This window comes from Erinaceus europaeus, chromosome 3 (genome assembly GCF_950295315.1).
Source record: "Erinaceus europaeus chromosome 3, mEriEur2.1, whole genome shotgun sequence".
Lineage (NCBI taxonomy): Eukaryota > Metazoa > Chordata > Mammalia > Eulipotyphla > Erinaceidae > Erinaceus > Erinaceus europaeus.
The window spans coordinates 25,284,163-25,311,183 of NC_080164.1; the positions used below are offsets into that span (position 1 = coordinate 25,284,163).

Sequence of the window (27,021 nt, forward strand, 5' to 3'; positions counted from 1 at the left end):
TTATTAAGAAAAATTAATATTGAAAACATAAGATTAACTGGTAGGTCTGAGAGAAAAACCAGTTCAGCACTCTAACTTTATGTATGGAGAAACTAAATCTCAGACCTAAAAAATAATTTTCCAAAGTTATTGAGAGCATAAGGTAAATACTGATTTGCTCCTATGCTTTATAATCTACATTGTCTCACTATGTGACTAGTACCCTACAAACAGTAATTTTGGCTGTTTGCCTGACTGATTATAGCATCTTGAAAAGTGTTTATCACATATTAGATGCTCAGTAAATTCTTGCAACTGTATGAGGAATCAGTTAACTAAAATCTAGTCCCTATGACTTTCACCCAAGTGGTTTTCCCATAAGATATGGGATATTGTTTCATTTAACCATGATGGGTTTTCACTAATTATTTCATTGACTAAAGAAAAGATTCATTTACCATATTATAAATATACACCAAGTTGTCAACATTTAATGAATTCACAATACCCACAGATAAAAAGAGAATCCTATATTTAGAAAGTGTTAATTGACTCAAACCTCACAAAATAATACATGGGAGACTTAGAGCTTTAAATTTTCTTTAATTTGTGCAAGAGAAGATTTATGAGATGAACACTCTAAATTATCCCTACTAATGAGCATGCTTGGAGCATGTAAAAGAATACCAAGTCTTTGGTGAGTTTCAATGACCAAAAATCTTTTTCTTACTATCTGGTTAAAAGAATAAACTCATCACAATTTGATGGTATGAGAAGATTTCATATATATATATATATATATATATATATATATATATATATATATATCACTGTATCTTTAAAGATGACCCATGTGTCCAAAGGTGTGAAGGAGGGGATTTCTGAGTGGACTAGAGAAACACACTAGAGAGATGTGTAGAGAAAGTGACCCACCCAAATGCCTATATGACCTGGAAAATAAATGGATAAAATAGGATGTATACTTTAGATGGACAGTCTGCTGCCCAGGAAAAAATATATGCCTGGATCCTTCAATATCCCAAAAGAAGTCAGAAATTACTGGGTGGGGATTGGGGTGGTTAAGGGAAATCTATTATTTTATAAATATCCCAAGAAAACTTGAGGCTAAGAGACAAAATTAATGGCAGAGATTAAAAAAGCAGAAAATGAGAAAGTGTTCAAAATTATAGACATTATGAATACAAAAATAATCATTTTTAAAAATCTACTAATAAGAGGCCAGGTAGTGGCACACCTGGTTGAGGGCACGTTACAATGCACAAGGACCTGGGTTCAAGCCCCCAGCCCCTATCTATAGGGGAGAAGTTTCACAAGTGATGAAACAATGGTACTGGTCTCTAACTCTAGCTCACCCTTCTCCTTCAATTTCTCTTGGTCTCTGTCCAAAATAAATAAATAAATAAATAAATGTCTTTTTAAAATATCTACTGACCTAAATGGATAAGGACAGTATTATTATTAACAGAAAAAACAATATGGCATTATATTTTTATAATGGGTATTTATTTTCATTGTATTCTATTCTTAAATATCAGAGATTCATTACTTTGTAAGTTTAAAGTTATTTTTTTCATTTTTAAACAGAAAAGGTAAAATTTACCCTATGGAAAATAAATTAATAGAAACTGAAATTAAAATAATCTTTTTTTTTCCTTCCTTTTATTGTGATAGGACAGAGATATTGAGAGGAGTAGGGGAGGTAAAGGTGGAGAGAAGAAAATGGAGACACCTGCAGCTTTGCATCACTAACCTCCTGAAGTTTCCTCCCTCCAGTTGCTGTCTGGGGGCTTGAATCTGGGTCCTTGTGCATTGTAATGTCTGCTCTCAACCATTTGTACCACCACCTGGAAAAAATTTTTCAAAAGTTATAATTTAAGGAAACAGGAAAAAGGTATAAAATATCAGAAAACGATCCAAAGACATTATTCTTCCATAAGAGTGTCAGGAAAAAACACATGTTATATGAACTTGGAAGATACGTCAAATAAAGAATACAAGATAATCTTGATCCAGCTTTCTGGTCCTTCTTCCAACTATGACACCAGCCCTCCAAGCAGTAACTTAGGTCACCTGCATATTAGATGTCAGGCGCAGGCAAAAACTAGTAGGGTCATAGGTCCCTTGGAATATACCTAAAATAAACCTACTGGCTTTAAAACCCTGTGGTGAGCTGGAGGGTGGACATGAGGCTTCCTGGGCCGGCAGTGGGGGGGGGAGGTGGGGGCGGGTGGGTGGATGGGATGGGACACAATCTTTTGGTGATGGGAATGGTGTTTATGTACACACCTATTAAATTGTAGTAATATAAATCACTATTTAATTAATATGAGAGGGGGAAAATTTATTGTATGTCTAACAAAGGGACTTCTGAAAGCTAACCCAACTACCAAATAATGTGATGATAACAGTAACTATCCATTGTCTCCTCAAACCCTAACACAGCAGGAACCTCACATTTACACTATAGAGCCTAAACTTTCCCCAGTCCTGGGACCCTAGGGTAGGACCCACTTTCCCATATGCTTCTCCCAGTTCTTATCAAATAATATTGCATCTGCTGATCGCAACCTAATCAACACAACGAGTGCCACACCAGCATGCTTTACTTCAGACTGTGTCCAGAGACTTCAGGTGTGGAACGACAACCCTTCAGCTTCATCACTCAGGTGAGACCTTTCCTTTCATAGTATTCTCTAATTCCATCCCAGGTGGTTCACTTCCTAACAAAGTCCCAAAACCTAGATATAGACCAGGTTCCAGGAGATAGAGCATATGTTTACAGGTATCCATAAACTAGGGCAAATATATACCTGAAAATAGTAGTACACTAGAGTTTGCAGTGAGTACCCCCCTACTCTTCATCTCCACTATTCCAGCCTTTGGGTCCATGATTCTTCAACAATTTGTTTGGCTTTGTATGTTAACTCTCTTTTTAGCCACCGGGTTCCAGATGACATCAGGATGCCAGCCAGGCTTCCCTGAACTGAAGACCCCACCAATGCGTCCTGGAGCTCAGCTTCCCCAGAGACTCACCCTTCCAGGAAAAGAGAGAGGCAGACTGGGAGTATGGATCCACCAGTCAATGCCCATGTTCAGCAGAGAAGCAATTACAGAAGCCAGACATCCCACCTTCTGCAACCCACAACGACCCTGGGTCCATGCTCCCAGAGGGATAGAGAATGGGAAAGCTATTGGGGAGGGGAGGGGATATGGAGATTGGGTAGCAGGAATTGTGTGGAGTTGTACCCCCCCATCCTATGATTTTGTTAATGTCTCCTTTCTTAAATAAGTAAGTTTTAAAAAATAAAATAAAAGTAAAAAAAAATGGAAACCCCAAATTTCCATCGGCAATATTCCAGCCCTTCGGTTCATAAGTAGTCAACAATTTGTTCTGCTTTATATCTTAACTCTTCTTCAGCCAGCAGGTTCCAGATGCTACCATGATACCAACCTGACTTCCCAGGGCAGAGGACCTCACCAATCTGCCCTGGAATCCTGCCTCCTCAGAGGCCTGCTCCACTAGGGGAAGAGAGAGGCAGGCTCAGAGTATGAATCGACCTGCCAAAGCCCATGTTCAGTGGGGAAGCAATTACAGAAGCCAGACCTTTCAGGCCCTGCACCCCATAACAACCCTGAGTCCATGCTCCCAGAGGTTTAAATAATAGGAAAGCTATCAGGGGAGGGAATGGGATATGTAGTTCTGTTGGTGGGAATTGTGTGGCACTGTACCACTCATCCTATGGTCTTGTTCGTTGTTTCCATTTTATAAATAAAAGAATGTAAAAAATAAAAAATACAGGCACCACTATATTCATAGATTTAAGAATATTCACAATAGCCAAATATTCCATAAATGACTAGATTAAGATGTTATGAGATATATAATCAATGGCATACTACTCTGGCATTAGAAATTGGCATTATCAACCAGACTTCCCTAGACAGACAACCCCACCAATGTTTCCTGGAGCTCCACTTCCCCAGAGCCTCACCCCACTAGGGAAGGAGATAGGTAGGCTGGGAGTATGGATCGACCTATCAATGCCCATGTTCAGTGGGGAAACAATTACAGAAGCCAGACTTTCCACCTTCTGCATCCCATAATGACCTTGGGTCCATACTCCCAGAGGGATAAAGAATAGGAAATCTATCAAGGAGAGGGAATAGGATATGGAGTTCTGGTGGTGGGAATTGTGTGGATCTGTACCCCTCTTATCCTATGGTTTTGTCAATGTTTCCTTTTTATAAATAAAAGTTTGTATTATGTCAGTCACTTATAACAAATGAATAGCGATAAAGGCAATTAAAACTTAAAATAGTGCTAGAAATGCACTCATTTTAGGATGTCTTCCTCTAATGGCAGAGTATGTTGACCTAGCCTCCCTTTGGAGAGTGGGGCAATTTCTACCACTGTTATTCTAGATTGAGGGAAAAGTCCTGTAGAGTTGCACAAAAGGGTTTCTGATGGTGTTCCTCGGGGATGACCAGTGATGGTGGAGAGGGGGACCTGTTAGAGGTCTAAGTCTATTCTGTCTATATGGGAATCCTCATGGGGCCCTTAGAGTTTACCTAAAATAGACCTCCTAGCTTTTTCCAAAATGAAGACCCCAATCCAATCTGCTATATTCTTACCTTTAGTTTTCTGACCATGAAACAATTAATTCCGCTTTATATCTTAATGCTTTTCAGCCACCAAGTTGCAAATACTACCATGACACCAACCCGAATTCCTTGGCCAAGGACTTCCCCACTGAGTCCTGGAACCCTACCTCCTCACAGCCCTACCCTACTGGGGAAAGACAGAAACAGGCTAGGGGTATGGATTGACCTGTCAATGCCCATGTCCAGCAGAGAAGCAATTAGAGAAGCCAGACCTTCTGTACCCCATAATGATTCTAGGTCCATGCTTCTAGAAGGATAAAGGACAGAGAACTTTCCAATGGAAGCGATGAGATACAGAACTCTGGTGGTGGGAGTAGTGTGGGATTGTACCCCTTTTATTCTACTGTCTTGTTGACCACTATTAAATGCTGGATATAGACCACGGCCCATGAGGTAGGGCACATGTGCACATGTATCCATAAGCTGGGGGAAAATACAGACCTTAATTTCAGTGTGCAATTGTCTACAGTGGCTCAGTAAGTGCAGCACACAATTAGAAAGACCTAAAATAGATACCATAAGGTACTTAATCAAACAGTTTCTACTTAGACCTAGATCCCCTCCTTACCTACTGCTTTCAGATAAATTATTACAAAAGCTGTAAAAAGGCACACTTTACTGATGGCCCTTTTGGTCACTACTAGGCTACTCCATCATCTAAGGGCCCTCGTCAGAGAATCCTTGGATTTCTATATAGACGTAGTGGGCCTAGACCTCTAGAAGATCCCTCTCTCCACCATCACTGGTCATCTCCATCAGGAACACCATTGTGAACCCTCTTGTGGGCCTCTACAGGACATTGCCCTCAATGTAGAACAGTGCTAGAAATTGTCCCACTCTCTGAAAGGAGGCTGGGTCAGCATAATCTGCCACTTGAGGGAGACTGGTTCTGAAATGAATGCATCCTAGAATGACCCTAGCTGTGACCATGGAATGTGAGATCAGACTGACAGGGATGCAGAGGTTACACAGGTTCCTGTGCTAAATATGAATAGACGTGGGCCCCGGGTCAGATCGATGGGGTTAACAGTGAATGGTATTTAAATACCAGCTTTTTAGTCCTATCCTCAACTCGTACACCATCTTTCCAGACAATAGATCTGATAATCCTAGCCCACCTGCATGTCAGCTGTTGGGCTCAGCCAAAAAACTTAGTAAAATTATGGGCCCCTTGGAATATATCCAAAATAGACTTCCTAGCTCCTTCTAACATGAAAACCTAAAATTTCATCTGCTATACTCTTACTTTTTGGTCCCTGATTATTAAATGATTTGTTCTGCTTTATATCTTAATGCTTTTCAGCAACCAATCTGCAAATGTTACCATGATATCAACCTGATTTCCCCGGTCAGATGACCTCACTGATGAGTCCTGGAACCTCACCTCCCCAGGGCCCTACCCCACTAGGGAAAGACAGAAAGAGGCTAGGGGTATGAGTTGACCTGTCAATGTCCATGTCCATCAGAGAAGCAATTACAGAAGCATGACCTCCCATCTTATGCACCCCATGAAGATCTCTGGTTCATACTCCCAGAGAGACAAAAATTAGGGAAAATTCCAATAGAGGGAATGGGATATGGAACTCTGGTGGTGGGAACTGTATGTAACTGTACCCCCACCTTATACCACAATCTTGTCGATCACTATTAAATCACTAATAAGAAAAATAAAATAAGTGAAAATCAACTACTGAATGGTTTCATTTATATCTAGATTATAGATAACTAAATCAAATAAGCTTACAAAATGAAATAATAATAACCATACTGACTTGTATACTCTATGAAAATGTTGGTGGTTAGTAGAGGGGATGGTCACAGGGTCCAGTTGGATATGAGCTTAAGAGCATAAAGATGTTAGCAGAAGATGCAGTGAATTGTATAACAAATTATAGCTATAGTTATGAAGTTAAAACTCTTAGACTCTTTTAACATTGTAGACCAATGTTATAAACTTTTTAAAATATGATAATTTCCTCCAAACTGTCAAAAACAGGTTTTCAATATGAATACTCCCATCTAATGGTGAAAAAATTAGTCTCAATGACCAGGAGAAAACATTTTTAACACTATTTTTATTTATTTTTAATGGGTAGAGACAGAGAAAAATAGAGAGGGGAGTTAGGGAGAGAGACAGAGAGACACCTGTAATCCAGTCCTGCTTCACCACCTATGAAATATTCCCTTTGAATGTGAGGACCAGTGGCTTGAACCTGGGTCCTTGTGCACTATAATGTATGTGCTTAACCAGGTGCACCAACACTTAGCCCCGAAAATACATTTTTAAATTAGTCACGTTTTATAAAATTTAAGAGGTCAAAGAATAGCAAGATCCTGGTATCTTCAAATAATTTTTAGTAGCAAGCATTTTCCATGCAAAAATGAAGCAGGTATCCAAATGCTGTCAAATCTTGATGTTGTTCTGTCCCCCTCTCTGTCTTCCTCTCCTCTCTCCATTTCTCTCTGTCCTATGCAACAACAATGACATCAATAACAACAACAATAAAACAACCAGGGCAACAGAAGGGAATAAATAAATTTTTAAAAAGAATTTTCAATAAATGGTACTCATTCCCTCCTATATTCATATACCATATATATATATATATATATATATATATATATATATATATCGCACATGTACAAAAAATTTACTCAAAATGCACCAAAGGAGGGGATGGGTGGTGGCACACCAGGTAGTGCATATACGCTACCATAAGCATACAAATGGGTCTACAACCCTGGTCCCCAGCTGGAGGGAGGGGGAGATTTATGAGCAATAGAGCAGTGTGGCAATGTCTCTCCTATGTGTCTCTTTTTATTTCTCTCTCTCTGCCTCTCTCTCTCTCTTCCTCTCTCCTTCTCTCTCTTTCTAATCCTATATGAAAAAAATGAAGAGAGAGAGGAAAAAGAGACAGAGGAAACAGCAGGTGCTGGAAATAGTGAAGCCATACAGGAACCAATGTCCAGCAATATCCCTGTGGGGGGGGGGGAATATCAAAGACAAATCTAAAACCCAGAACTAAAAACAATTTTGAAGAAAAATATAAGCAAAATCACTAATTCCTTGATTTGGCAATAGTTTCTTAGATATGACACCAAAAGCACAAACTAAAAAAGTAAAATTAGTAAGATTGCATCAAAATTTAAAACTTCTGTGTCTCAAAGGATAATACTGAAAAAGTAAAATGACAATTTATAGACTCAGGATATTTGTAAATGGTATATCTGATAAGAGATGTGTTTCAAATTACATGGATGTCTTACAACCCAATAAAAAGAGAAAACCCAATTTAATATTTAGCAAGAAATTTGAGTAGATATTTTCCAAAGAATATTTATAAATGGCTAGAAAGCATGTGAAAAGATGTTCAATATCATTAGTCATTAGAGAAATGCAAATCAAAACCACAATGAGATACCATCTGCTAGGATGACTATAATAATAAAAAGAGATAGAAAATAACAAGTGTCCAGAAGAATATGAAGAAATTAGTATAATCCTATATTGCTGGTAGGAATGTAAAATGATATGGCTACTTTGGAAAATAGCTTGGCAATTTCTCTGAAAGTGAAACAGAGATACCATATGCCCCAGCAATTCCACTGCTAAGCATATGCAGTAAAGATCCAAGGTCATGTATCAAATGCTTGTACACAATATTAATGACATTATTCAAAATGGCCAAAGTATGGAAAAGATGCAAATGTCCAGTAGATGAGTGAATGCATAAAATGTGATAAACCACCTATTCATTAATGCCCACTAAAATGAATGAAATAACAACCTGGCTAACTCTTAAAAATCTATTAATCAAAAGAAATCAGACACACAGGAAGTAACCTATGGTATGATTTCCATTTATATGAAGCATACTGAGTAGAAAATATACAGACAGATATAGGCTACTAAATTCTAGAGTCTTTACGGATGAGGGATAAAAAATAGGGAATATTTTGTAAAATAAAAGAGGCTTGGGAGGTGATTTAAATGTCCTAGATTTAGGCAGTGGTGGTCTTAGTATTTACAGAAATACTAAAAAGTTGAAACAAAAGTTTACATCCCCAATGGTGACTTTATTGGAGATTACTATCGGGGTATAAACGTGGCACAAGAAAATATTTTTAATATATGAACTTATCTTAAACAAATATCAACTTCTCCTTTTGAAGTATAATAGTGTAACATTTGCAACTTGTTGCAGATGCTATTATGATTCCACCCTGACTTCCTTGGGCAGATGACCTCATCAATGTGCTCTGGAACCTCACCTTTCCAGATCCCTACCCACTAAGAAAAAACAGAAACAGGTTGGGAGTATGGATCAACTTGCCAGTGCCCATATCCACTGGAGAAGCAATTACAGAAGCTAGACATTTCATTTTCTATACCCCAAAAAGAATTTTGGTCCATACTCCCAGAGGGGTAAAAATTAGGGGAAGATGACCAAAGGACTCTGAACTCCAACTCCATGAGGATCCAGAGAGAGAAGAGTACCAAAGTAAAGGACTCTGGGATAGGGGGAAAGTTTCAGGTCCTGGAACATGATGGCAGAGAAGGACCTAGAGGGGGGTTGAATTGTTATGTGGAAAACTGAGAACAGGGGTAGATAGCATAATGGTTATGCAAAGAGACTCTTATTCTCCAGGCTCCAAAGTCTCAGGTTCTTGGTGAATTCACCTCCTTTACCCCATCTTGGATGGAGCCTGAAGATACCATGTTAAGTGAGCTAAGTCAGAAACAAAAGGATGAATATGGGATGATCTCACTCTTAGACAGAAGTTGAAACACAAGACCAGAAGGGAAAACTCTAAGCATAACTTGGACTGGAGTTGGTGTATTACACCAAAATATTACTCCCATTATGAACTAGGAAAAGTAGGGACTATCCCACTCGCTAAAGGGAGGTGGGGTCATCCTACTCTGCTATTCAAGGAAGACTGGTTCTGAAATGAGTACAGCCTAGAATGTTCCCAGCTGTGACCATGGACTGTGAACTCAGTCTGGCAGGGACTCAGATGTTGTATAGATGTTGTTATCAGATGTGCTAAATATGAATAGATATAGGTCCTGGATTAGATCACTGTGGCAGTTAATTGCATTTAAATATATTTTTTTACTATTTATTTATTTATTCCCTTTTGTTACCCTTGCTGTTTTATTGTTTTAGTCATTATTGTTGCTATTGATGCCATCATTGTTGGATAGGACAGAGAGAAATGGAAAGAGGAGGGGAAGACAGAGAGGGGGAGAGAAAGACACCTGCAGACCTGCTCACTGCCTGTAAAGCAACTCCCCTGCAGGTGGGGAGCCAGGGGCTCAAACTGTGATCCTTATGGTGGTCCTTGCACTTTGTACCACTTGTGCTTAACCCACTGCACTGCTGCCCGACTCCTGCATTTATATATTTTCTTCAAGTTTGCAAGCAACTCTCTACCTTAATCCTTTTTAGTTCTGCTCTCTACTCTGACACTATCTTCCAGACAATATTTCTAGTGCACCCCTATATTAGCTGTCAAGCTCAAGCAAAGATTACTAAGAGATAGGCTCCTAGGAACATTACTGAAACTGACTTCCTAGCTTCCTTCCACCCTAAAGTCCTACTTCCAACTGCTCTATTCTTACATTATGGTTCCTTTGTATTAAACATTCTGTCCTGCTTTCCATCTTACCACCTTTCAGACACCAAAATGCAAATGCTACCATGACACCAACCTGATTTCCCTAAGCAGATGACCTTACCAATGGATCCTGTAAGTTCATCTCTCCAGAGTTCTAACCCACTAGTGAAAGATAGAAACAGGTTGGGGGTATGTATTGATCTGTCAATGTCCATGTTCAGCAGAGAAACAATTACAGAAGCCAGAAGTTCCACTATCTGCACCTAAAAAAGAATTTTGGTCCATATTCCCAGATGGGTAAATAATAGGGGCTCTGAACCCCCATTCCACCAGGACCTGCAAGATTTGTTACCAGGAATTTTGTGTTTATATCCCATCAATGAAAGGGAAATGAATATGGAAAATACCAGAGGAATCCAGGCACGATTTCACATCTGTGACCTTGGGAGAATTACTGAAGTTTCCAGTGGGGGAGGGGGGAATCGAACACCAAACTCTGGTAGTGTGAATTGTATGGAATTATTTTTTTAATTTTTTATACTTATTTATTTTCCCTATCATCGTCTTTGCTGTTTTTTATTATTGTTGTATTTATTACTGTTGATATTGAAGTCATCACTGTTAGATAGGACAGAGAGTTTATTTCCATAGAGGAGGGGAATACAGAGAGGGGGAGCGAAAGATAGACACCTGCTCACTGCTTGTGAAATGATTCCCCTGCAGGTGGGGAGCCAGGGGCTCGAACTGGGATCCGTATGCTGGTCCTTGAATTTCGTGCCACGTGCGCTTAACCTGTTAAGCTACCCCCCAACTCCCAAGTGTATGGAATTATACCCCTATTACCTTACAATATTGTAAATCAATATTAAATTACTAATAAAAAGAAAATTAAAATAAATAATAAGGGATCCGATGAGCACACTCAGTTGAGTGCACTATTGCCACATGCAAGGGCATGAGTTCAAGCCCCTGGTACATACATACAGGGGAGAAGCTTCACAAATGCTGAAGCATTGCTGCAGGTATTTCTCTCCGTGTGTGTCCCCTCTCCTCAACTTCCTCCTTCACTATCAAATAAATAAAAATCAATTAATTAAAAATAAATAAGCTATCTTTAAAAATAATGTACCATGGAGATGGTGAAGGAGTTTATCGACCTACACCACCTACTTGAATTTCTGAACAAACTCAGATTTCGTGAAAAAATATGGATCAAAATACATTGTATACATAACCAATAGCATGTTCCACATAATGCTCAATATTAAGCTTCAATTCTCCTGATCCTACTTCCTATCTATCTAGATGGCTGACTCACCATATGAAAATATATCACCTACACTTTTCTAACCAATGAAAACAAAATCAAAGTATTTAAATGCTGGTAAATTTTAATCAATAGAAAAAATGTGAATCAAAAGAAAAATAGATAATTGATATTCTTAACTAACTGTAGGGCTAAAAAGAGAAAAGTTGTCTTTCAATTTATAACAATTTCACTATATTTTACACTATCACCATCGGTTGGGCCATTGGGGATGTCTCAGAGAACTTCTTTCCTTTTCATAAATTTTTTATTAGTGATTTAATATTGATTTACAAAATTATAGGATATCAGGGGTATAGTTCCATACCTTTCCCACAACCAGAGTTCTGTGTCCCAATCCCCTCCATTGGAAACTATAGCAATTCTACAGAGATCACAGATATGGGTTGGCTTTTATTTCTATAACTATCTAACTATATTTTTATATATTTGCTTTTTTATGGTCGTGGCTTCTCTTCCTTTCTAAGTCATACCTACAACTTCTGAGTGTCCTTCCTTTATTTTTTAATTTCTTTATTGGGGGATTAATGGTTTACAGGCAACAGTAATATACAATAGTTTGTACATTCATAACATTTCCACATAATGATACAACCCCCACTAGGACCTCCTCTGCCATCACGTTTAAGGACCTGAACCCTCCCCACCACCACCTGAGATTCTTTACTTTGGTGTAATACACCAACTCCAGTCCAAGTTATGCTTAGAGTTTTCCCTTCTGGTCTTGTGTTTCAACTTCTGTCTAAGAGTGAGATCATCCCATATTCATCCTTTTGTTTCTGACTTAGCTCACTTAACATGGTATCTTCAGGCTCCATCCAAGATGGGGTAAAGGAGGTGAATTCACCAAGAACCTGAGACTTTGGAGCCTGGAGAATAAGAGTCTCTTTGCATAACCATTATGCTATCTACCCCTGTTCTCAGTTTTCCACATAACAATTCAACCCCCCTCTAGGTCCTCCTCTGCCATCATGTTCCAGGACCTGAAACTTTCCCCCTATCCCAGAGTCCTTTACTTTGGTACTCTTCTCTCTCTGGATCCTCATGGAGTTGGAGTTCAGAGTCCTTTGGTCATCTTCCCCTAATTTTTACCCCTCTGGGAGTATGGACCAAAATTCTTTTTGGGGTATAGAAAATGAAATGTCTAGCTTCTGTAATTGCTTCTCCAGTGGATATGGGCACTGGCAAGTTGATCCATACTCCCAACCTGTTTCTGTTTTTTCTTAGTGGGTAGGGATCTGGAAAGGTGAGGTTCCAGAGCACATTGATGAGGTCATCTGCCCAAGGAAGTCAGGGTGGAATCATAATAGCATCTGCAACAAGTTGCATAAATGAAGTAAGATATAAAGCAGAACAGAATCTTTAATGAAACCATGAAGTAGAAGTAGAACAGGTGGGAATAGTGATTTTAGGGTGAATAGAAGCTAGGAAGTCTATTTTAGGTATATTCCTAGAGTCCCATGCCTTTAGTAATTTTTGCTGGAGCTTGATAACTAACTTGCAGGTGGACTAAAAATATCATCTGGGAAGATGATGTCAGATTTGAGAATATGACTAGAAAGCTGCATCAGGGTAGAGAGTAGCTCCAAAACTTGAAGATTATATAAAATATGATTAACTATTTACTATGCTGATCTGGCCCAGGGCCCATATCTATCCATATTTAGCACAGGAGCCTGTATAATGTCTGAATCTCTGTCAGTCTGTGTTGGCAGTCCATAATCACATCTGGGAACATTCTAGGCTACACTCATTTCAGGACCAGTTTTCCCAGTCTTCTTTTGGAGAGTGGGACAAAGAACTTTATTTTCTCTTATCAGCTTCATCCTTCTCAAAGTTTCTTAATGGTCTCATTTTTGTGTCACAACAGTTATTTATGGAGGATAAAGGTTCTAATTGTTCTCTGCCATTTTCTAAGCCATTCAAATACAACCACATGCATAAAAATTATTTCTTTCTGTTATTTTCCAAGTTGGTCAGACACTGTCACAGCAAATAAATTTACCTGAATAATTGGAAGTTTGTGTAATTGGGTAGTTTATCACACTGAGACATTCTGATTCTAAATGCTGGGTAATTAGGATTTTTCTCAACAAGTAAGATATGTTATTTATGAGCATTTTTCCTTTTGCATAAAAAAAATCTTTAGGTGTTGGGCAATATGCCAGCTCCCCCCTGCTTAACACTGTATTCTATTTACATAACCACTGTTACCTAAGAACCACCCTGCCTACAGGGCACTGGTTTAATCCCCACTGGTTCACTTGCTTTTTCCTTCTCCCCACCCCCACCCCCTATCCTACTTCCTCTTCCTGACACTTCCGCCTCAGGAGATATAAAGGACAGTATTTTTTTCTTTTTTTTAAACTTTTTTTAAATCTTTATTTATTTGATAGAAACAGCCAGAAACTTAGAGGAAGGGGGGGGGGATTGAGAGAGGAGACAGAGAGACACCTGCAGCACTGTTTCACCACTTGTGAAGCTTTCCCTGTGCAGGTGGGGACAGGGGGCTCAAACTCGGGTCCTTGCACATTATAACATGTGCGCTCAACCAAGTGCGCCACCACCTGGCCCCAAGGACAGTATTTTCTAATGAATAGAGATTAGATTGTTGAACTGCATGCCCTCTTGTCAATAAAGATTGAACTGCGTTCCCTGCTCAGCCATGAGTCCCTGGTCATCTCTCTCCCGCCCACGAAGCTAGCCCCGCATCTGGCGCCCCGAACTAGGACCGGCACTTAGGTCCCACCAGAATCATTTGGGAGCAGAGAAATCCACTGTCATTTTCCCTCCTCACAGCACCAAACCCTAAATGTCTCTGCAGTTGCATTCCTCACCTAGCTTCTCTTGGCATTGAGTTTTCCTTTGACAAACCCAAGTGCCCTAACTCCAAAAAACTCCAATACTGCTCTATTTTAAGACATAAGTTTGTTTATTTATTTATTTATTTATTTATTTAAAAACATGCCTATTTGGGGGGCCAGATGTAAATGCACTTAAGTGTACATAGTGCGAAGCACAGGGACTGGTGCAAGAACCCTGGTTCCAGCTCCCATCTCCCCATCAACAGAAGGGTCACTTTGCAAGCGGTGAAGCAGGTCTGCAGGTGTCTTTCTCTCCCCCTCTCTGTCTTTTCCCTTTCTCAATTTCTCTCTGTCCTATCTAACAACAACAATAACTACAACAACAATAGAAAAAAAGATGCCGTCCAGGAACAGTGGATTCGTAGTGCAGGAACCGAACGCCAGCAATAACCCTAGATGCAAAATAAAAATTGAAAAAGGTTATTTCTTTTGAAATACATCTTTATTTTAAATCATTTTTTCCACTTCATGACCCATAAAATAATATTTCCAGATTTAAATTTGAAAAAGAACAAAAGACATTGAATTGTGGATCCATTGCATTTACCAAATCAGGAGACTTGGGTTTAAGTGATAGAAGGTTACTTGTTTATGATCCTCAAGATCTGTAATGCTTTGGCTGGGGTGGGGTTGGGGGGGGGGGTTCTGTTCAGTGAGGCAAATAAGAATGAAGACCAGGGAAGGATCTGAGAATGGCAGCACAAAAGGAGGAAAGTAGCAATCTGGATGAAATGTTTAAGACTTCTAGAAAGAGGAAGAAAAAAAAATCCACTCGGGAGTAGCGACACTGAGGAGCACAAACTTCCCGGTGATAACTTCCCTTTCATACACACCCTCCTCTATCCAACCCGGAAAAACATGGTGCTTACAAAGAGCCACCATTAAAAATACCTTCCCAGGAGTCAGGTGGTAGCACAGCGGGCTAAGTACAGGTGGCGCAAAGCACAAGGACCAAAGTAAGGACCCTAGTTGGAGCCCCTGGCTCCCCACTGAAAGGGAGTCGCTTTACAAGTGGTGAAGCAGGTCTACAGGTGTCTATTTTTCTCTCCCCCTCTCTGTCTTCCCCTCCTCTCTCCATTTCTCTCTGTCCTATCCAACAATGACATCAATAATAACTACAACAATAAAACAACAAAGGAGAATAAATAAATAAATAAATAATACTGTGGGAATTGAGCTAGAATTAATAAATGTAAATTGGTAATTAAAAGATAGGCAGGTCTGGACTCCAGCAACCTGAAGGCAAACTGCAGATGCAAACCCTTGAGGTGAGGTGATAGATCATAACAAAAGAAGACATCTCTTGCCTGAGGCACTGTGAGGGATCATAACAAAGGAAGACACCTCCTGAGTCCAGAGGCAGGAAAAGAATAGCCATAGAGTTGTAAAAATCCTTCACATAGGTAGTGAATAACTTCAAATGTAGGATTGTAAACAATCACTGTGTAAAATGAGTTGTGTCAAGTATGCCATATATACCTTAGTAGAACCTAGGTGGGGGGTCGAAGACTAGTGGTAGCTGCGACCGCCACTCGGTATTCGGCCCCAGCCTGGATGGGATATTAAAGCTCTTTGTTCTTACATCATTCTGGTCTGTTGGTATTTTTCCTTGAATAACTGTACCCCAACAATACCTTCCCACCAATTCACTACTGCAAGGTAATCTGCTACAAAATTCTGCAGGGTAAGCAACGCAACTTTGCTTTCTGCCAAATTCATCACAAGATGAATAAAACTATGGAAGAGACTCCATTATTTGTCTCTCTGGGTTGTAAGAGACTAGAACTTCTACTTCAATTAATTAAAAAAGTTGAAGTGAAGATATTGTTAGATGTACCCAAATTGACAATCAGTTCTTAAGTACAGTCCTTCTCTATTATGTGTTGAACAGACCACAATCATTTCAAGATCTAAAAAAAAAAAAAAGACAATTACCTATCATAACAGCCAGACCCCAGAATCTGAGGTGCATAAATGAATGCCTATTTTGATGATATAGGGCATGGGCCAGGCCATCATACTGTTACCCTGCTGCCTGGAACATGTTCCTCTCAGTAGCACATGACAGGAAGAGAAGGATGGTAGTAGTTACATGCAGCCAACCTGCTGCCACTTGACTGTCACTGACCAGAGCAGATGTGAATGTTGAAGAACCTCTGGTTTTTTTTTTGTTTGTTTGTTTATATATAGACTTGTGTATTATACTGCCTGTTATTTCTACCAGACTTGTCAGAAATTCTTTGCTTTCTCTATTTCTGTCTGTAGCCTTCAGGGGGATATTTAGCTACTATCAGGTTAAACATAAATTAACAGGTCAAAGGCCTTTCAGGCTAACAGAGGCTTTATCTGATATCTCTGAATTATGCCTAAATTCTTGGGGTAGGGTCAGGAGTTACAGAGTAAACATAGATTTCAGATATAATCACTGGAATTGGAAATAACAAGTCTGATATAAAGTAGTCTACACACTAGGAGAGAGTTCATTTAGTTAAGCATGCCATTGAGAAGTTTATATATACCCTTAAGATGTTTATACTTGACATAAGTGTATGCACACATACACAGTACATAGAAGATCAGAGCAGCCCGCAAGAGAGATCCTGCAGAGATATTTGGCAGAGACATTTGGCAGAACTTCATTATAAGATGTATGCTGTGTGCCCTCTACTCTGGCCCCCTCTTTGTGCTTATTACCATTGGTGTAATGAGGTTTGTTTTTCAACCTTAAGACACAAATGAAACTACGTTCCTCAGCATCCAGAGAGTCCCTGAGCAGGTCAGATTCCCCCACCCCGGGTTATCACTGGGGCTCGGTGCCTGCACTATGAATCTACTGTTTCTGTGGCAATTTTTCCCGATTTTTTGGATAAGACAGAGAGAAATTGAGAGGGGAAGGAAAGATAGAGAGGGAGAGAGTAAAATAGACACCTGCAGATTTTCTTTACCGCCTGTGAGGTGACACCCTCCTGCAGGTGGGGAGGCTTGAACCAGGGCTTGAACCAGGATCCTTGTGTGGGTTCTTGTGCTTGGTACTATGTGCACTTAACCCATTGTGCCACCATCTAGCCCCCAGTTTATACTATAGTGAGAGAGAATATTATTATTATTTGACATCACCAGATTCTTCTATACAACCTTCCAATGCTAAAGAACATTTAGCTGCATCATTTTACCTGAACATTTCTTTTTTAAAAAATCTGTTTACAAGAGGGAAGGAAGAAAGGTATTATCATGGTTTAATATTTTTATTTCCCTGGGACATTTTACTGAAAGAAATTATCAAACAAATTATATTCATATTCTAAATTTAACAGATACTAGCAAAGTCACTTCTTAAAATGTGGAGCAATTTAACTGCCAGCAACAGAGAGAAAATATTTATTTTTAATCCCCCCATAATTGATGTTATTAATATTCTGAAGTTTTCCATTCTGATGGCCTTTAAGGTTGTAGATTTTTCTTTTAGATTTAATAAATCTTCTCATACTTGTTTTTATTTCTCTTTTTTGAGTGTACCATACATACAATGTCCGTGTTTCTCCATCCAATTACTTTAAACAAAGGCATGATTTTCCTATTATTTTATGGAATGCTTTTGTTTATTGTACACTACTTGATACTCTGTGTATTCATTTGTTGTAGATGTGTTTGCCAGCAGGGTTATCACTGGCTCTCAGTACCTATAAAAGTACACAATTCCCAGTGCCCATTTTGCTATTTGTTTTGATAGAGTCAGAGAGAGAGAGAGAAAGAGAAAGAGGTGGAGAGTGAAATGGAGAGAATGAGAGACACTTAGGTAGCTACAACATAACTATGTCATTACTGGAGACCAGGGTTTTAAATATTAATATCTAGGGCATGGAAGGTCCCTTGTATTACATGTATTTCTCAGTATGCTTACTTAGCAATGTTTATACATAATTCTTTAACATGGTGTACTCTCAAGTGGAAGTCTCTGACCACCACTCCCTCCCCTTCCTTCCTAGAACTAAAAAAAAAATGGTAAAGTGAGTCACTATCACCTATGGTTTCCACCTCATCCCACCAAAACCTTTGTAAACTTTCCATTTATTAAACATTTTTCAGTTACTTCCCACTGATATGCCTTCTGCTTTCTCCCAGGCAGCTAATGAAAGGCAGAGAAGGAATTGTGGAACTGAACACAAAATGTACCACTGTAACAAATATTGGAATCATGTTGAATGCAAATACTAATTGGGAAGGATTTACCTGTCTGCTAATAAATCTTTCCCTTGGGACTTCATTATTCTGCAAATGTCTTGCAATGAATGGTTTTTCTTAAATACTTTAACATTGTTAGTTTATTTCCATGGAATTTGTGATTAAGGTATTAAGATTAGAATAATTTATAAATTTACAGTCTAACAGATCTGCATCATTATATGGGGAAGGGTATTAAATTATGTCTATTATATACAGGTAATTTTCTGTTCTTCAGCATTATAAATGTTTTTTTCATGTGATTTTTAAGTATAAAACAAATCACATGGAAATCATAATGGCTTTCCTTGATTTTAAACATATATAGTGCTTAATTATCTTATTTTGCTGCAGGAAATAAAAATACAAAAGAAAATTTAAAATATTATTTCTAAGAAGCATTTTTCTCTTGACTTATCAGTAGTGACTTTAGCATTGCATCATTCAGTTTTTTGTCATTTATATTTTCAATTTATTGTCCCCAATATATATTTTATTTGAAGTTAGTTACTGGAAGTGAATTATTTCCCAGAATCTATGAATGCTAATTTTTTTCTACAACTCAATGTTTAAAATTATTTATCTAGAACTTAACATAAAGTATTCTTGTGTCTTGTATTTGGGTAAGCATTATTATTGTTATTTTAAACACTGTGGAATTTCGTTTTCTCAAATCCTTATTGACACACCCCCACCTTTATTCTTGATTAACTCAGACTGACTCTTCAAGCAACACCCATATTCTGCATCAAATGACTCCACCCAGACTCCTAAATCTATGCTCCCGTTACAGCAGGTATCCAGAAAAGGTAGGCATTCAGTCTTGGAAAAAATACACAATAGTTTGCAGTCTGAGTACACACAATAGTCTGAGTCAGTATCGAGTTCATAATGAGATAGTGTCTACTTAGACTTAGATACCCTCCTCACCTACTTCTTATTCCAGTTCTCTCACACACGCCAAAGCTAACCTTATCAAAGCAAGGACTGCAAAAGCTGAATAAGGGCAAGAGACTAGCATACATTAATGATGACTTTTTTTTTGCCTCCAGGGTTATTGTTGGGGCTCAGTGCCTGCACTATGAATCCACTGCTCCTGGAGGTTATTTTTTCCCTTTTGTTGCCCCTGTTATCGTTGCTGTATTATTATTGTTGTTGTCATTGCTATTGTTGTTGTAGGATAGGATAGAGAGAAATGGAGAGAGGAGGCAGAGACAGAGAGGAGAAAGAAAGATAGACACCTGCTGACCTACTTCACCACTTGTCAAGTGATTCCCCTGCACCCACCCTACACTGATGACTCTTTAGTCACTATCAGGCCATTCCATCATCTGGGGCCCTAATAGGGGCGTCCTGAGATTCCTAAGCAGACTTGATGGGCCTAGACCTTGAATAAATCCCTCTCTCCATTGTTACCAGGCATTTCTATCAGGAACAACATAATAGACCCCTTTGTGGGCCCCCATAGGACCTTGCCCTCAACTTGGATCAATAATGGTAGAGAATGTTCCATCCTCCGATGGACAACATACTCTGTGCTACACCTGGGGAAGATAGGTCAATATTGGGGCAGCCTGGAATGTTCCTACTCATGACCACAGAATGTGAGCTCAGATCTAGAGGGATTCAGAGGTCATATAGGCTCCTAAGCTGATTATGGGCCCCAGATGACATCAAATCGATGGAGTTTACAGTCAATAATATTTATACCCCCTTCCCATATTAGGGAGCTACTCTCTTTCCTTCTTCCCTGATCCAGGTTTATGGTCCTTTTTCCAGCCATGACATCATCTCCTCAGACAATAACTTGGATCCACCTGCATATCAGATTTCAGGCTCAGGGTAAAAAAGAAAAAGGAAAAAAAAAAAAAAGACCTAGTATAGCCACAGGCCCTTTGGAATATAACTAAAATATGCCTACTAGCTATCTACAAAATAGAGGACCCCCCCTCCCAACTCTTCATTTGCACTATTCCAGCCCTTAGGTCCATGATTAGTAAACAACTGGTTTGGCTTTGTATGTTAACTCTCTTGTCAACCACCAGGTTCCAGATTCTAGCATGATGGATAGTCAACCCTACCAATATATCCTGGAGCTCCACTTCCCCAGATCCCTCCCCTACTAGGGAAAGAGAGAGGCAGACTGGGAGTATGGATCAACCTATTAATGCCCATGTTCAGTGGGGAAGCAATTACAGAAGCCAGACCTTCAACTTTCTGCATCCCACAGTGACCTTGGGTCCATACTCCCAGAGGGTTAAAGAATAGGAAAGCTATCAGGGGAGGGGATGGGATACAGAGTTCTAGTGGTGGGAACTGTGTGAAGTTGTACCCCTCTTATGCTATGGTTTAGTCAATATTTCCTTTTTATAAATAAAAAAAATTTCAAAAGGGGGCATGCTACCAAGAGGCAGTGTTCACTTTCCACCATGCAGACTTATGCCTAGATACTAGGAACATTCCAGGGGTGTTTGAACCACAGCCTGTTTGCAACAGTGAGATCACATTTTACATACTGGGCTGCAATTTCATTTGGTATCCAACTCTGTGAGATCCTGATACATAAGTTCTTCTAGTCCTGTATTATTCACTTTCATATGGATAGTGTTTTTAATTTCAAGGGTGAGTCACAGTTCATTTGACTTGATCTGAAAACTCAAAAGTTCACAAAATGTTTCATACAGCCTTGTAGAAAAACAGCCTGGGAGTTGGGCAGTATCACAGCAGGTTAAGGGCCCGTGGTACAAAGTGCAAGGACCAGAGTATGGATCCCGGTTCGAGCCCCTGGCTCCCCACCTTCAGGGGAGTCACTTCATAGCATCAGGGGAGTAAGGCAATAGCACAACGGGCTAAGTGCATGTGGCGCAATGCGTAAGGACTGGTACAACAACAATAAGAAAACAAGGGCAACAAAAGGGTATAAATAAATAAATAATTTAAAAAATATTTACAAAAATAGCCTTACTGAATAGGTTTAATTTCATAGACAAATGTAAATTTTAATTAATTTTTTCTGTGATTTACTGATCCAGGCCATATTTTATCCCATTAAGATAAAAAGACAGAGAGCAGGGTAGGAGAGACACCACAAGCTTCCTCCATCGCTATATGTACTACTGGGGCTAGAATCTGGTTCACACTCTAGCCTCACTAATGAAAACACTTCAGTGGAAAATCTGTAATTCCCTAAATTAGTATCTGGGCAGATTTAAGCTTTGGCAAAGCAGACTGGAATTTATCAGCTGTCATCATGAAGGGGCAGCCAGACCAAACTGCAAAGCTCTATATACTCTGTGAGTCGGGGAGCTTGAGGATTGCCTATCATTTATTTCTCTTCAGCCCCCTTCACATTCTAGGATGGTTACAATCCTCAATAAGCTGACCTTCATAGTTCTTCGATTAAGTTATAATATCGCCACATGTTCCACAGAGAAAATGGAAGTATTTGAGTTGAATTCACCTCACCTTCCTTTCCTGCCACCTCTGACTGACTTCAAATAATGTTCTCATCCTTTCTGCCAGCATCTTGTCTTTCACACAGTTATTTTTCTTCCCCACCTGGACTCTGCCAGATAACAGGTACTAGGTGAGGACCTAAATTTCAATGTATTTTCTACCCAGGGGATTCAACCTCATCAAAGTGTAAGGTGCATATCTGACCTAAAAGGTGTGAAATAGGAGGAAAATGCACACTGGAAGGAGAAAGGGGTGGGAAACAGGATGTTTACAGCACTACACTTAAATTCCAGTGAAATTTGAATTGAAGTCATAGAAAGATGCACTGAGTAAAAAAAAAAAAAAAAATTCAAGCAATGCTCTCCCACGCTTATTAAGACTTCGAATTAAGTTCCTGATCAAGTTGTGTGACATCAGTAGGAATTTCACAAAACCAAGGTAATTAAGGGAGTTCACAAAGCACAAGAAAGCACCAAATCTTAATTTTCCTTATGCTAGAAACAGGCTCATAAGTATATAGGCTTTCTATTACTTCATATTAAAATTATTTTCATAGGATTAATGACAATAAGCAGCAAGTAGAAAAAAAAGTAGAAAATCGTAAATTTGGAAGAAACAGCAATCATATCTTTTTTTCAAAGACATCAGTGCAGTTCATAGTTTTTGCCAATGTGTGGTGTCATTTTTTGTATATTTATTTTTGATGTGATGATATTTTATTTACTTATTTATTTCCTTACTTATTTCACTTATTCCCTTTTGTTGCCCTTGTTTTTTATTGTTGTAGTTATTATTGATGTTGTTGTTGGATAGGACAGAGAGAAATGGAGAGAGGAGGGGGAGACAGAGGGGGAGAGAAAAACGCCTGCAGATCTGCTTCACCACTTGTGAAGTGACTCCCCTGCAGGTGGGGAGCCCGGGCTCGAACCCAGGATCCTTACACCAGTCCTTGTGCATTGCGTCACATGCACTTAACCCATTGTGCTACTACCTGACTCCCCTGATGATGTTTTTCGTGTTCCCTTGAAGCCATTAGTTTCGTGTTCCCTTAAGCCATTAGCAATGACCTGAGCACCCCTGAATAGCTCAGCTGGTAGAGAGGAGAACTGGAGATGCAGAGCAATGACCACCAATGCTTATTATTATGCTACTGGAGAAAAAAAAAAAGCTATATCCTTTGCCTAATCACTAGTTTCAGCCTAGTACTGAATAATATTGCTCCTATTATATTACTGAATTGTCAACGAAATCTTGATGTATTTTTCCTGTTTTTCTATACAAAAATACTACATGACTTTTTCGACAACCCAATAGTACATGTGTGATGTGTCATAGTTTTAATGCTAATGATCATCCAAGTAAAAAATAATCACTTTGAAAAGTTTTGACAACCACAAAATCACGTATTGATGAACATAGAGATTACATATTACAATGATTATAGGTGGATGAAATGAACTTGACTAGGGAACCAAGTATTTAGTGATAAATGTCCCATTTGCACAAAAAATTATGAACTATAAATTTTGAGTAAAGTATATTCTTTAAAGAAGTTTTGCCATCACTTATTGATTGCCTAAGTGGGGGAGTATTTATTTGTTTCTTAAACAGTTCTTAATGAAATCCTTGCAGATCTTTAGGCGACCTCTGAAAGGACTCATTTCTGCTCAGTGCTCAGTAAAACAGGGCTTTGGAGTTAGGGAAACATGGATTCTAATCCCAACAGAGCTGCTCATACACTGCACAACCTTCTATGCATGGATTACTTAAACCCATGCCATAGGTTTCCATAAACAGAGAGATGAGAATTCCTACCTCATTGCCTTGTCATCAAGAAGAAGGAAGAGAATGAATGAATGAATCCATGTCTGTCACACAGCTCTGCAGATGCTTCCTACAACAAATAACAGACAGGATGCTTACTCGCATAAACTATTCCTTCCAGCTGTCGTTCATATATATCTTGCTCACACATGTAAACACTAACATGCAAAATTTTGTTTAAGTAAAAGACAGTACTTTACATAATAAACAATCAAAACTTGTTGATTTACTAAAATTACAATGTATGTTTTAGCCCTATCCTTTTTGGGTGGTGGGAATATAAAAATGGATTTATTTGTTCTCCTTCTTGCATTATTACTTCAAAAAAAATGTCTGCAATACAGGAGAGAGCCGAGGAGGTATGGGACAGGGGAGAAAGAATATAGCACTTTAGAACAAAGCTAACTCAGATGAAACTGAAGACATGTTCATTTAGAAGCAAACTGTTTTCTCTGATGTTCTGTTACATCTGCATGCTACACCCCTGGGAGTATCAAGAGCAACACAATCTTTCTTTTCTTTTTTTAAATATTTATTTATTTCCTTTTATTTCCCTTGCTGTTTTATTGTTGTAGTTATTATTGTTGTTATTGATGTTGTCGTTGCTGGATAGGGCAGAGAGAAATGGAGAGAGGAGGAGAAGACAGAGAGGGGGAGAGAAAGACAGACACCTGCAGACCTGCTTCGCTGCCTGTGAAGAGACTCCCCTGAAGGTGGGGAGCCAGGGGCTCCAAGTGGGATCCTTACTCTGATCCTTGCGCTTCGCGCCACATGTGCTTAACCCGCTGCACTACCACCCAACTCCCGAAGACAATCTTTCTTAACCGTAGAGATTTATGCATAGTCAAATATTTAGAGATCAAGGGTCTTTAATCATCTGTGAGTCTTGATGTGACAATAGATTCTCAAGTGACTTGATGCTAAAGAATAACACTACAGAATTTAAAGCGTGGTTCCTCCCAGCTTCAAAGGGTGTATCTTCTTCTATGCCAACACTATAACTTGACATGTCATTAGAGCTAAGTCACGAGATCACTTAGACTGTGGACAGAATCACAGATATAACCTGAGTGGGCCTGTACACCTGAGAGACAAAAGACAGAGAGGAAGAGAGACTCCCCATTATTTCAAATCTATCTTGTAGACAATCAGTGAATTTTCCATGTAGGTCTCCAAGGTCACAGCTGATAGATCTGCTTACAATATAACATTCTGAGAATAGGATTAAAAACACCAGACTAATCTAAGTACAACAATTACCAGAACTAGAAATATATGTTTGGTTTTAGCACAATGAATCCCCACAAGGTCTGACATACCTCAAAGGGGGTTAAAGGGCACATATACATTTCAGATCACCATAAAAATTTCTTTGGCTATTAGCACTCTTTTATTATTGTGAGAGCTGATGTAAATCTCGGAGGCATGATGAGCAGTAATATATAAATTCACCATCCCTTTCACATCGATTTATCACTGCAATCATTATTCTAACTAGAGTCATGCTAGCATGGTTTGAAAGCCAAAAGAGAATAATCAGTGATTTAAATCATGGGTCTCATTACCTATTAACAGAAACAGCCAAGAGAAGTTGATTTTGAGGAGAATCATAACAGCTGGGGGAAAAAACATAAGGGGGAAGGAAAACTTGCTTTCCCTTTGCTGATCTGTGAAGCTTAGTAAGAGGATTGCTGTATTCTGAGAAGACATTTTAATACTGCCTCCAGTAAGACAGAAGAGAGCATTTATATTGCCACATATGTAACAAACACTGTATTTATGATAGGTATTAAATTCAGCTCGAGTTACCACAAAATCATTCACCCAGGTCATGGTAACTCTTTACTGAGTTAAGTGAAGAGATTACAGCTTAGTGGTTACGCAAAATATTTTTATGCCTGAGGCTCTGAGGTCCCTGGTTCAATCCCCAGCACCACCATAAGCCAGAGCTGAGTGGTGTTCTGGTCTTTCTCTGTATATCTTTCTCTCTGTTCTCTCTCTTAATAAATAAATAAATAAAATTTAAAAGGGATTAGCATAGACAACAATGGATTTAAGTCAGTTTGAAATCTCATACTTTCTTATATGTTTCCCAACAAACTATTTTTCTAATTACTAAAGCCAGAAAGTCTTCTTTCGATTAGAAAATCATATACTAAAACCACAGTGAAATAGCAATTCACACCAGTGAGAATGACCTACATCAAAAGAAAAAAAAAAAAAAACTAGAAACAAGTGTTGCCTAGGATGTGGACAAAAAGTACTCTAGTGGGCAGTGGTATGGATAGTAATTCAAAACACAAAATGGAAGGGCAGGGAGACAGCATAATGGTTATGCAAACAGACTCTCATGTCTGAGGCTCCTAAATCCCAGGTTTAACCCTTTGTACCACCATAAGCCAGAGCTAAGCAGTGCTCTGGTCTCTCTCTCTCTCTCTCTCTCTCTGTCTCTCTCAAAAACAAAATAAATAAAATATTTTTAAAAAGAAGTAACAAAACACAAAATGGACATCAGACATTTATATAAAGAGCACAAAAATGCTGATTTAAATGGTTAACCCTTCTGTTCATAGATGCACTACCCACAATAGCAAAAATATGAGATAAACCTAAATTCCCACCAATGACTTGGAAAAGAACATATGGGATAGATACTCAGGTGTACTCAATAGAATATTTAAAAAAAAAAAAAAAAAAACAGTTTCCATGGTCACCAGCAAGAACAGATACCATGAAAATTGAGTAGGCTCAAAATCTTTTAAATTAAGGCTAGATTCAAAGAGTTCCTTGAAGAATATTGAGGATTCAAAAGCTTGACTTCTTTTGTCAAAAGGACGATGATTTTAGAATACTTTCCATTGTCCCACTAAACTTGCCTCCACAATATTGGTATAGGCTAGAAACAATATCCTCCTAACACTGGAAAGGTATATAGAGGAGAACATTTAATGCTTAATTCATAAATGCTCTTATAAAATTTCCACATTTTAAAAAAGCACAATTGATTACATAATGTAAGCTTCTTTTTCTTGAATCTTAGTAAGT

At 38.8% G+C, this 27,021-nt stretch overlaps 1 long non-coding RNA gene across 1 annotated transcript in view; it reads right to left on the reverse strand.

Moving 5' to 3' along the window:
* Positions 1–1,747: 1,747 nt before the first annotated feature.
* Positions 1,748–27,021, reverse strand: part of LOC132537642 (uncharacterized) — a 112,555-nt gene continuing 87,281 nt past the window's right edge. The window contains exon 3 of the long non-coding RNA XR_009549102.1: positions 1,748–1,844. This is a non-coding gene — a long non-coding RNA (uncharacterized LOC132537642). The remainder of the gene's footprint in view (positions 1,845–27,021) is intronic.